At 43.5% G+C, this 12,764-nt stretch overlaps 1 protein-coding gene across 14 annotated transcripts in view; it reads right to left on the minus strand.

The window, feature by feature from the left end:
• The window catches only part of PBLD (phenazine biosynthesis like protein domain containing), a 50,178-nt gene that overhangs the window by 36,507 nt on the left and 907 nt on the right, over positions 1-12,764 (minus strand). For 4 of the 14 annotated variants that reach the window (XM_055092911.1, XM_055092909.1, XM_008955764.3 and 1 more), the window contains exon 1: positions 12,619-12,717. The exons of 7 other annotated variants lie outside the window; for them this stretch is intronic. The gene's annotated coding sequence lies outside the window, so the exon portion shown is untranslated. Of the gene's footprint in view, positions 1-12,618; positions 12,744-12,764 lie in introns of those variants that run through there. 3 more of the 14 variants (XM_034930681.2, XM_034930679.2, XM_008955762.3) reach the window with 1 other exon arrangement.

The following is a 12,764-nucleotide window of genomic DNA, read 5'->3' on the forward strand; positions in this document are numbered from 1 at the left end:
TAAAAGGAACAACAAAGACATGAGACATGTAGAAAACAAATATCAAAATACCAGTCATGAACTCTACCTTATCAGTAATTACATTTAAGTGCTTAAACTCTCCAAACAAAGGGCAAAGATCGGTAGAATGGATTTCAAAAAGTAATCTAACTTGCTGGGCTTGGTGACTCAGGCCTGTAATCCCAGCACTTTGGGAGGCCAAGACAGGTGGATTGCTTGAGGCCAAAAGTTCAAGATCAGCCTGGCCAACATGGTGAAACGCCGTCTCTACTAAAAATACAAAAATTAGCCAGGTGTGGTGGCATCTACTAAAAATACAAAAATTAGCCAGGTGTGGTGGTGTGTGCCAGTAAGCCCAGCTACTCAGGAGGCTGAGGCAGGAGAATCACTTGAACCTGGGAGGCGGAGGTTGCAGTGAGCTGAGATCACAACACTGCACTCCAGCCGGGGCGACAGACGAAGACTCCATCTCAAAAACAAAGAAAAAGATAAAACAAAACAAAAAACTGACTAAATGCTTTCTATAAGAGACAAACTTTTTAATTTTTTATTTATTTATTTATTTTTATTTATTTATTTATTTTTTTTTTGAGATGGAGTTTCGCTCTTGTTGCCCAGGCTGGAGTGCAATGGTGCAATCTCAGCTCACGGCAACCTCCGCCTCCCAGGTTCAAGCGATTCTCCTGCCTCAGCCTCTCAAGTAGCTGGGATTACAGGCATGTGCCATCACGCCCGGCTAATTTTGTATTTTTAGTAGAGAAGAGGTTTCTCCATGTTGGTCAGGCTGGTCTCAAACTACCGACCTCAGGTGATCTGCCCGTCTCGGCCTCCCAAAGTGCTGGGATTACACGCGTGAGCCACTCGCCCACCTAAGAGACAAACTTTAGATTCAAAGACACAAATAGGTGAAAATAAAAGAGTGGAAAAAAGATATGCCATGAAAAAAGTAACCAAAAGAGAGCTGGAGCAGCTATACTAATATCAGACAAAATTGACTTTAAGACAAAAGTTGTTAGTAGAAACAAAGAAGGACATTTTATAACAATAAATGGAAGAATCCATCAGGAAGATAAGACAATTATAAACATATACACACCTAACAACAGAGCCCCAAAATACATGATGCAAAAACTGATAGAATTAAAAGGAGAAACAGGCAATTCAACAACAATACAGTGATCCCTTGGTATCCACAAGGCACTGGTTCCAGGAGTCCCTGTGGATATCAAAATCCAAAGATGCTCAAGTCCATTATATAAAATGGTGTGTATTTGCATATAACCTATGCACATCCTCCCATATACTTAAATCATCTCTAGACTCTTATAATACCTAATATGATGTAAATGCTATGTCAATACTTGTAACAATATATTGCTTTTTATTTGTATTTTTATTGTTGTATTTCTCTCTTTCTTTTAATTTTTTTATTTTAATTTTTTTTAATGGAGATGGGGTTTCACTATGTTGCCCAGGCTGGTCTGAACCTCCTGGGCCTCAAGCAATCTGCCCACCTAGGCCTCCCAAACTGCTAGGATTATAGGCATGAGCCATTGTGCTCAACCCCCTTTTTTTTTTTTTTTTTGAGACAGAGTCTCACTCTGTTGCCCAGGCTGGAGTGCAATGGCACAATCTCAGCTCACTGCAAGCAACCTCTGCCTCCCATGTCTGAGCAATTCTCCTGCCTCAGCCTCCCAAGTAGCTGGGACTACAGGTGCGCACCACCACGCCCAGCTAACTTTTGTACTTTTAGCAGAGATGGAGTTTCACCACATTGGCCAGACTGGTCTGGAACTCCTGACCTCAGGTGATCCACCCACCTCGGCCTCCCAAAGTGCTGGGATTACAGGCATGAGCCACCACCCCCAGCCCCGACCCCTTTTAATATTTTTAGGTTTTTTTTCTTTTCTTTTCTCTTTTTATTTTCTTTCTTTCTTCTTTTAATATTTTTGATCAATGGTTGATTGAGTTCACAGATACAGGACCTACAGGTATGGAGAACTGACTGTAGCTGGAGATTTCAATGCCTACTTTCAACAGTGGATGAAACAGCTAGACAGAAGATCATCAAGGAAACAGAAGACTTGAGTAACACTATAAACCAACTAGACCCAACAGACGCCTACAGAACACTCCACAACAACAGCAGACAACACATTCTCCTCAAGAGCACATGAAACATTCTCCAGAGTAGGCCATTTGTTAGCCCATTAAAGAAGTCTCAATAAATGTAAAGGACTGAAATAATAAAAAGCATGTCCTTCAACCACAATAGAATGAAATTACATAACAGATAGGAAAGGAAATTTGGGAAATTCAAAAAAATGTGGAAATTAAACAACATTCTCTAGTAGTAAAAAGACCTGGAGCTTCCTGGAGACATGACTGATTCTAGCATAAGTGCAGGGAAAAGACCAGGTGAGGCTGGAATCTCTTCTAGTACTACAAAGTAAACCAGTACTCAAAAAAATAAATAAAAACGAATACAGGAGTCAACCTGGAAGAGCTCCCAATGGCCGAAGCAAGAACAATTTGAGTAATAAAAGAAGCAACACGGTATTGGATTATAACCCAAAGATAAAATTAATATCCATAACCCATACTTACATAAATAAAAGACTACATAAATAAATGGAGGAGAAGAGACAAACTTCCTTACAGAATTCCAAATAGCTTATCTAGCTAACTACCTAATCTCCTTTCCAGGAGATGGAGCTTAACTTCCCCTGGACCCTGAGTATGGGCTGCTCTCAGTAACTTGCTTCCAAAGAACAGAGCATGGAAAGACAGTAAAGAGTAACTTTACAGTGGAGAAACCTAGCAAACACTACCTCAGCCAGGTGATCAAGGTAAAGAGTCATGTTATTACCATGTGAAGAGGATGGCACTTTACCTCTGTGGTTTTCCTCCCAAGAACCCATAACCCCTGTCTAATCCTGAGAAAAACATCAGAAAAAAACCCAGTTGAAGGATATTCCACAAAATACCTGACCAGCAGATGCTAAGGAGACATGATGACTAACGTAATGTGGTATCCTGGATGGGATCCTGGAACAGAAAAAGGACATTAGGGGAAAACTACTGAGCCGTACATAAAATTTGGAGTTTAATTAATAGTAATGGACCAGAGCTAGGCACGGTGGCTCACAACTGTAATCCTAGCACTTTGGGAGGCCGAGGTAGAAGGATCACTGGAGCCCAGGAGTTCAAGACCAGGCTAGGCAACATAGAGAGATCTCGTCTCGACAAAAAATTAAAAAAAAAAAAAAACAGGCATGGTGGCACACACCTGTAGTCCCAGCTAGTTGGGAGGCTAAGGCAGGAGGATTGCTTGAGCCTAGGAGATCGAGGCTGCAATAAGCCATGATTGTACCACTGCACTCCAGCCTGGGTGACACAGCGAGACCCTGTCTCAAAAAAAAAAAAAAAAGTAATGGACCAATGTAATTTCATAACTTGTGACAAATGTAGCATGGATGCTACCATCAATTTAAGATTTGTTTTGTTTTGTTTTTTGTTTTTGAGACAGGGCCTCACTCTGTTATCCAGGCTGGAGTGCAGCGGTACAATCATAGCTCACTGCAACCTTGAGAGGCTGAAGTGAGCCTCTCCATTAACTGGGACTACAGGCACACACCACCACATCTGACTAACTTAAAAAAAAAATTTTGTTAGCAGAAATGAGATCTCACTATGTTGCTCAGTCTGGTCTCAAACTCCTGGTCTCAAGCAATCCTCCTTCCTTGGCCTCCCAAAGTGCTGGGATTACAGGTGTGAGCCACTGTGCCAGCCAAATATAAGATGTTAACAGAGGAAACTGAGTGAGCCATATATAGGAATTCTATGTAATATCTTTGCAACTTTTCTATAAATCTACAACTATTCAAAAATCTAAAATTTTATTTTTTTAAATGATCTGAGGCCTGCCAATAGCCATGGGAGTGAGCTTTTAAGCAGATCCTACCCTAGTTGACCCTTGAGATAACTGAAGCTCCAGCTGACATTTTAATTATACCCTTATAAGAGACCCTAGGCTGGGCATGGTGGCTCACGCCTGTAATCCCAGCACTTTGGGAGGCCAAAGTGGGTGGATCACATGAAGTCAGGGGTTCAAGACCAGCTGGGCCAACATTGGGAAAACCCGTCTCTACTAAAAATACAAAAATCAGCCAGGCTTCGTGGAGCATACCTGTAATCCCAGCTACTCAGGAGGCTGAGGCTGGAGAACAGCTTGAACCCATGAGGCAGAGGTTGCAGTGAGCTGAGCGCACCACTGCACTCCAGCCTGAGGGACAGAGCGAGATTCCATCTCAAAAAAGAAGAAAAAGAGATCCTGGGCTAGAAGCATCCAGCTAAGCTGCCCCAAGATTTCTGATCCACAGAAATTGTGAAATAATAAAAGTTTGTTGTTTTAAGCTGTTAAGTTTTGGAGCAATTTGTTACACAGCAATAATAACTAATAGAGTATACTTCCTTTTATGTAGAATATTCAGAAGTATCCCCCACAAAAACACTGGGATAATTTGCATTCCATTTGTTTGATAGTTATATTCTTCACTGTAAATAATAAATTCTCATTCTAGTTTTTACAACAGATTCCACAGCAAATTTACTTAGCCTGAGGCCATCCCAAAAAACTTATTTTGAAGTATAAAAGCAAAATATATGTCAATGAATGCCAAATCTACATTCCTATCCAGATTAATTTCCTACTAGACACATTCACTCGGACAGTACATGGCATCTCAAAATCAACACACCCAATATTCCTATATTTCCTATGTCAGTTAAAATTCTCAGCATCCAACCCTAAGCCAAAAATAATTCATCCTTGACTTCTTTTCACTCACCCATGCACAGCCTTTCTACTCAAGCACTAAACCCTGCTGATAAATAGCTCCTAATTTTTTTTTTTTTTTGAGATAGAGCTGGGACCACAGGTGTGCGCCACCATGCCTCGCTCTGTTGCCAGGCTGGAGTGCAGTGGCACGATCTGGGCTCACTGCAACCTCTGCCTCCCGGGTTCAAGTGATTCTCCTGCCTCAGCCTCTCAAGTAGCTGGGACTACAGGTGCGCACCACCATGCCCAGCTAATTTTTGTATTTTTTGTAGAGATGGGGTTTCACCATGTTGGCCAGGATGGTCTCGATCTCTTGACCTCATGATCTGCCCACCTTGGCCTCCCAAAGTGCTGAGATTACAGGTGTGAGCCACTGTGCCCAGCCAAATATTTCTTAAAGAGAGCCTCCTGTATCTATCCCTAATACCATTGCTCTAGTTTAAGTATTCATCATCTCTACTGGTCCTTCTCCTAGTCTTCTCTCTTCTTACCCTCCCAATATCTACCCTCCACACTTTATTTATTTATTTATTTATTTATTTATTTATTTATTTAGAGACAGAGTCTCACTCGCCCAGACTGGAGTGCAGTGGCACAATCTCAGCTCACCACAACCTCCGCCTCACAGGCTCAAACGATTCTCCTGCCTCAGCCTCCCAAGTAGCTGAGATTACAGGCATGTGCCACTATTGCCCGGCTAATTTTTGTATTTTTAGTACAGACAGGGTCTCACCATGTTGGCCAGGCTGGTCTTGAACTCCTGACCTCAAATGATCCACATGCCTTGGCCTCCCAAAGTGCTGGGATTACAGGCGTGAGCCATCATGCCCAGCCAACTCTCCACACTTTAATCAGATCTAATTAAAACACTACATTGGGCTAGGCGCAGTTGCTCACGCCTGTAATCCCAGAACTTTGGGAGGCCGAGACAGGCAGATCACGAGGTCAGGAGTTCAAGACCAGCCTGGCCAACATGGTGAAACCCTGTTTCTACTGAAAATACAAAAAGTAGCCAGGTGCGGTGGCAGGCACCTGTAATCCCAGCGACTCGGGAGGCTGAGGCAGGAGAATTGCTTGAACCCGGGAGGCGGAAGTTGCAGTGAGCTGAGACTGTGCCACTGCACTCCAGCCTGGGTGACAAAGCAAGACTCCGTCTCAGGGAAAACAACAAAACAAAACAAAAACCCACTACATTGGCCGGGAATGGCGGCTCATGCCTGTAATCCCAGCACTTTGTGTGGCCAAGAGAGGTGGATCACTTGAGGTGAGGAGTTTGAGACCAGCCTGACCAACATGGTGAAACCCCATGTCTACCTAAAAATACAAAAATTAGCCAGGCGTGGTGGTGTATGCCTGTAGTCCCAGCTACTCAGGAGGCTAAGGCAGGAGAATCACTTGAACCTGGGAGGCAAAGATTGCAATGAGCTGAGATCACGCCACTGCCCTCAAGCCTGGGAAACACAGTGAGACTGCATCTCAAAAACAATACAAAAAAACCCAAAAAGCACTACATTGATCATCAATCTTAAAAGCCAAGCTCCATAGGGTAGCACACAAACTTCTCCAAGATCTGGTTCCTACCTACTTCCTTATTTTACAATGTTTCACCTGCTTAGAGTTTCCACTTCTGCCGTTACTTTGTACATCCATGCCTTGGATCTTACTGCGTCCTCAACTGTAAATGCCTTTCCTATTTTTCATTGCCCCACTAAATTTTACTTATCCTCCAACACTTAACTCATGAGTTGTCTCCTTCAGAAAGCTTTCTCTGAAGCCCTAGACTGTGTGAATGGCCAGATTCTGTGCTCCCCAAACACTCTGTGCTTACCCTATTTTCTCACTTGCTATAGTTTAATGTAATTTATCTATGTAATGAAATGTATCTGTATGCTCTTGAAAGTCAGGGACAGGTTCACTTTATGTACTTGCATTTTTTTTTTTAGCTCATCCAACATTATAGAATGTACTTGATTTTTCTGTTTTGTTTTGTTTTTGTTTTTTGAGATGGAGTCTTACTCTGTTGCCGAGGTTGGAGCACAGTGGTGCAATTTCGGCTCATTGCAACCTCCGCCTCCCGAGTAGCTGGGATTACAGGCATGCAGCATTATGCCCGGTTAATTATTTTTGTATTTTTAGTAGAGACGTGGTCTCACCATGTTGCCCAGGCTGATCTTGAACTCCTGACCTCAAGTGATCCACCAGCTTCGGCCTACTAGAGTGCTGGGATTACAGGCATGAGCCACTGTGCCAAGCTGTACTTGTATTTTTTATGGATGGATGGAAACATATACTGACCTACTAGGAATTCAGTAATGCTCTCAAATCAATTTCCATTTATTAATAACAGCTGCATCTGCCTATATTGGAAAATCAGCAGCACATTACATCGGAAATATTATTTATTCTGCCCACAGAATAGTTCATATGAGTTACAGATTTCACTGGAATAATGTCCTGGCTCCCAATGTAGTTCTTAGGATACTGTACTTACTTTAAAAATTCTATTAAATTCACTGCTATTAAATGAGTTTAGCAGGAATGAACCAGATTCATTAACAATGCTAGGACAAACACAAATAAATAAAACAGCATGGAACTAGAATTAACATTATTTCAATTACTAATCTCCACCCCCTATATAATAACCTAACAACCCATTTTAGAGATTAAGAAACTGAGGTGGCCGTGCACAGTGGCTCACGCCTGTAATCTCAGCACTTTGGGAGGCTGAGGCCAGTGGATCATGAGATCAGGAGATTGAGACCATCCTGGCCAACATGGTGAAACCCCATCTCTACCAAAAATACAAAAATTAGCTGGGTGTGGTGGCACATGCCTGTAATCCCAGCTACTCGGGAGGCTGAGGCAAGAGAATTGCTTGAACCAGGGAGTCAAGGGTTGCAGTGAGCCGAGATCGCGCCACTGCACTCCAGTCTGGCGACAGAGCAAGACTCCACTACAAAACAACAACAACAACAACAAAAACTGGGGTTCAGAAAAGTTAACTGGTTCAGAATCAATTCACTGGTAGCTGGTGTCAGAACTGGGACTCCCTGATTATGAAGTCAAGTCTAAGTTTTGCCATTTACTTTTTTGGTAAACTTTGAAACACTACTTTATCTCCTGGCTTTTTCATTTCTTGGTCCATGAAACAGTAACTTTGCAAGACTGCAGTGAAAATGAATGACTTAAAGTGTCCCTGCCCCCAGTGTGACCATCATTATTTTTTGCAGACTTAAAAACATAGGTATATGAATAATGAGATCTATATTTTTATCTACCACCAAGAAGCTTAAAATCTGATTGGGGCTGGGCGCTGTGGCTCACGCCTGTAATCCCAGCATTTTGGGAGGCTGAGGCAGGTGGATCATGAGGTCAGGAGTTCAAGACCAGCCTGATCAACATGGTGAAACCCCGTCTCTACTAAAAATACAAAAATTAGCTGGGCGTGGTCATGCATGCCTGTAATCCCACTCAGGAGGCTGAGGCAGGAGAATCGCTTGAACCCAGGAGCCAGAGGTTGCAGGGAACAGAGATCATGCCACTGCACTCTAGCCTGGGCGACAAAGCAAGACTCCACCTCAAAAAAAAAAAAAAAAAAAATCATGTTGGGGGAAATGGTCTATTACTGTATTATCAATGCTGTATTTTCAAAGTTATTAATGTGCTTATGACACACTAAAAGCAGTACAATAATTTCATTAAAATTATTTAAGTAGCTATCTTTTTAAGCTGCTTTCCCTAGCCTTCACAGCAATTCACTGGAACAAAAAGAATGTTCAATTATTTTAATTATTTTCAAAAATTAGAGAAAGAATATGTTTAGGTGCTTTCTTCCTTTTGAGTTTTCATTTGTTTACTTAGTATAATTATTAAGATTGAACAGGCCTTTTGGTTGCCAGATTCACAAAGAACACTTAGGTGACTTAGAGAAACAAAAAAGTATCAAGAATATAAACGGTGTAATTCAGTCTTGTCTCGAGAAACAATGTTGAACCATAATAAAGGAGATTAGTGCTTTCTAAAGACAAGATACATAGGATATAAACCAAAGAATAAGCATTTCACAGTCTTACACAAACTTAGTGTTTAAAAGGCATTAACTACCTTAATTAGATGAAATTTAGTGGATTTTGTTACATTTTTTAGATTATTTGCTTTTTACATAGGCAAAAGATTATGATAATCCAGTTTTTATGGTACTTTACAATGCCATTGGGGATATGTGAACAAATATCTTAACCAATTTTTCGTTAATGTGCCTTCCCTCCCCCCGAAGAGTGTAATCTCTTTCAATTTCTTTTTTTCTCTCAGGCTCTGCATGGAATTTTCCTCTCCTCTTCATCCTGATGGTGTAATACATGATCATGTGTTCGTTGTCTTGTTTTCCTCTGGGTCACATGGGTACTTCTATTTCCTTCTCCTTTTTCATCTTTTCTCTCATTATGGTCTCTAACAAGATCCTCTCCAGGGTCCCTCTGATCTCTATGCTAATAGGAAAGCACTGGAATGATGAAAAGGAAGACAAAGAGAAAAAAAAGTCCCAAAAGCAGCTGGCAGTCCTTGGTTTTAACCATCTCTATGGAAACAATTCCACACAGATAGGTCTGGAAACAATTCTGTAGGGATCACTGGAGCAGTGGTGAGCCAGTCTCACCAAGCCTTATTTACAGGATTCAACTTGCAAATGAGGATCGTTGACAAGACTTTTTTTTTTTTAAGAAAAGTAGTAAAATAGGAAGCCAAATAAAATGTACATTTATGACTATGTAGCGTTTTTTTTTTGTTTGCTTGTTTGTTTTGAGACGGAGTCTCGTTCTGTCACCCAGGCTGGAGTGCAGTGGCACGATCTCGGCTCACTGCAACCTCTGCCCCACCAGGTTCAAGCAATTCTTGTGCCTCAGCCTCCCAAGTGACTGAGATTACAGGCATGTGCCACCACGCCCAGCTAATTTTTATAGTTTTAGCAGAGACAGAGTTTCACTATGTTGGCCAGGTTGGTCTCAAACTCCTGACCTCACGTGATCCACCTGCCTCAGCCTCCCAAAACGCTGGGATTACAGGCGTGAGCCACCATACCCAGCCTATATAGTGTATTTTTTAACTCAAAACTTCCTACTGTAATAATAAAAAGGCAAAAGGAATGTGTAAACCAATTTTAAGTCCTTCCTGAGTACGCACACTGGCAGAGTGCCTGACCCAAAGAAATTATGGCAAGCAAGGAAGCAAGCAAGCAGCAGTTTGGTAGTGAAAAGTCAGTCATGTCATTAGAATGATTTTAAGATTGTGGCCCATAACCACACAAAATATGCGGAAGGAATGCCAAATTCAATTAGGCAGTAAAACAAATTGTTTGAATTCAAGCAAGGAGTGAAGGAGATTACAGAATTCCATCTGCCAAATCGGTTGAAAAACTGAAAGGATAGAAGTAGCCATGTAACTTGAACCCAGGAGGACCAAGGGAAGAACTCCATCAGAATTGTGGGAGCTTAGAGTCTTATTAATACAGCAATTTTTTTTTTTTAAAGGAGGGAGAGGGGTTGGGACTCACAGTGTCTTGGGACTCACAGTGTCAGTGATAATGGGACTATAAAGTTTCAGGCCTGTTCAAAAAGTCTCCAGCCAATAAGCTAGTAACCACAGGTCTCCTGAAATGGTAACTCCAGTGTTAATTAGGCGACATAACCTCAATTTTCCAAAAATGATGTCTGTTTCCTTAAGTTATAGATAAGTTATTTGTAACCTCACGAAGGTTCATAGTGTTTTAAGACCCTGGCCCTTGGGTAAAACCCTATGGGCTCCAATTCTAGCTCTACCACTCAACTGTGTGACCTTGGGCAACTATTTTCACTTCTCTAGGACTTAGGCACTTCATCTGTAAAATGAAGATACTTATTTTTCAGGGTTGTAAGAGTACAGTGTGTAGCATAAGCTACACACTGTACTCCATTTGCTCTTTACAACCCTGAAAAATAAATATGAGCCATTGTTACTACAGCATCTTTGTTTGGTTTTCCATCTCTTTTAATGATGATAACACTGTCCTTTCTTCCTTCCACTGAGTATTTTTAGGGAGTGGGCCATTGGGGGTATGTGAGCACCATGACTTAGGGAATTCTTACTGCCCCACACTCGTCTTAAGCAGGTTTGAGGATGAATTAAAGCTTTGAAATGAAGTTTCCATTAAATGAAGGTAATGGAAACTTACCTGTCTCCATCCTACACACTGCAGATCTCATGGGAGAAAAAATTATACATCCTCCTACGTTGCTAACACCTCTCACCCTACCCCCAACAGGCTTCCCAATGTCTGTACCACAAAGTTGAAAGTCTTTTGGCCGGACATTGAAGATTGTCTACAATCTAGCTTCATCCACATTTCTAACATTACCCCATCTTCCTGACACCCCACGTATGTTCCTACCTTTGTACTTGAACTTGCACTGATTTTTTGCGGGGGGAAAGGGAGGTGGGACGGAGTCTCGCTCTGTCGCCCAGGCTGGAGTGCGGTGGCGCGATCTGGGCTCAATGCAAGCTCTGCCTCCCGGGTCCACGCCATTCTCCTGCCTCAGCCTCCTGAGTAGCTGAGACTACAGGGGCCCGCCACCACGCCCGGCGTGTGTGTGTGTGTGTGTGTGTGTGTGTGTGTGTGTGTGTGTATTTTTAGTAGAGACAGGGTTTCACCGTGTTAGCCAGGATGAACTTGCACTGATCTCTTTACCAGGCTTCCCCTTAACCCTCTGCGCAGAAATTCGGGGTTTTTCTTTGTGTTTGAGACAAGAGTCTCGCTCGGTCTCCCAGACTGGAGTGCACTGGCGCAATCACGGCTCACTGCAGCCTCAACTTCCAGGGCACAAGCCATCCTTTTGCCCAGCCTCCTGTGTAGCTGGGACTACTCGGGAGTCCCATCTACTCCCGTGCGCTGCCATCACGCCCAGCTAATCTTTGTATTTTTTCTAGAGACAGCACCTCACTATGTTGCCCAGGCTGGTCTCCAACTCTTACGCTCAAGCGATCCTCCCCCTCGGCCTCTCAAAGGCGTAAGCCACCGCGGCCAGCCTTTTTTGGAACTTAAAAAAAAAGCCATAATGTGTCATTAGGAACCTTGGTGACATGACAGCAAAACCAAAACGTACTTATTTATTAGGTGTCACTTGGAAGCGCAATTTTCAACAACGCAAAACTATAAAAAACAACCCAACGTCGGCCTCCACAGGCTAATCAGTCTCCGAGGCACTGACGGCGGGAGAGATGAAAACGCGAAGGCCAGAGGAGAAAAAGAGGAAGGATTTGCAGAGAGAACGGTAACGTGGTGGACATGAATACACCCAAGAAACCCGGATCCCGCGCGGCACATTGGGACGAAGCGCGCTGGCGGGCGGCCAGTAACTCCGGGCCAGGGGAAGGAGGCGGACACCCAGCCCGAGAGCCGAAATCGGCCCCGGTGGACGCTTTCATCTTCGCGGCCCAGAAACACTCCTATTTTTCACCGCACAATGCAAACATGGTGGACCAGAAAATCCGCCCCGCGTTTGCCGGTCGAACCACGTGGGGCCCTTTCCGCGCCGTCGATGCCTAGCCAGGGCGGGGCCCTCACAGAATTTGTTCACGGTGGGGGCAGATCACCGGAGAACTTCTCCAGAGCGCTACGGCACGGTTCCTTCTACACACTGGCAGAACTGCCATTGCCATCGCCCCGAGGCGGCAGAATGGTACGCTCTGAAAACTGAATGGTTCTAACGTAAGCAAGAAAAACGGTGCGCGCTGCAGCTCTTTACCTGGAACAGCCTCTGGTCTGTCTACCTCGCCCCCAACAGCTGCGCAACCCACCACCGCGCAGGCGCGCTGCGTGCCGCCAGCGCCATGCGAAACCGACCCTCCCGTCTCGCGAGAGTGGGGCCGGCCGCCTTCGCAGTTCTCGCTC

The sequence above is a fragment of the Pan paniscus genome, chromosome 8 (genome assembly GCF_029289425.2).
Source record: "Pan paniscus chromosome 8, NHGRI_mPanPan1-v2.0_pri, whole genome shotgun sequence".
NCBI lineage: Eukaryota > Metazoa > Chordata > Mammalia > Primates > Hominidae > Pan > Pan paniscus.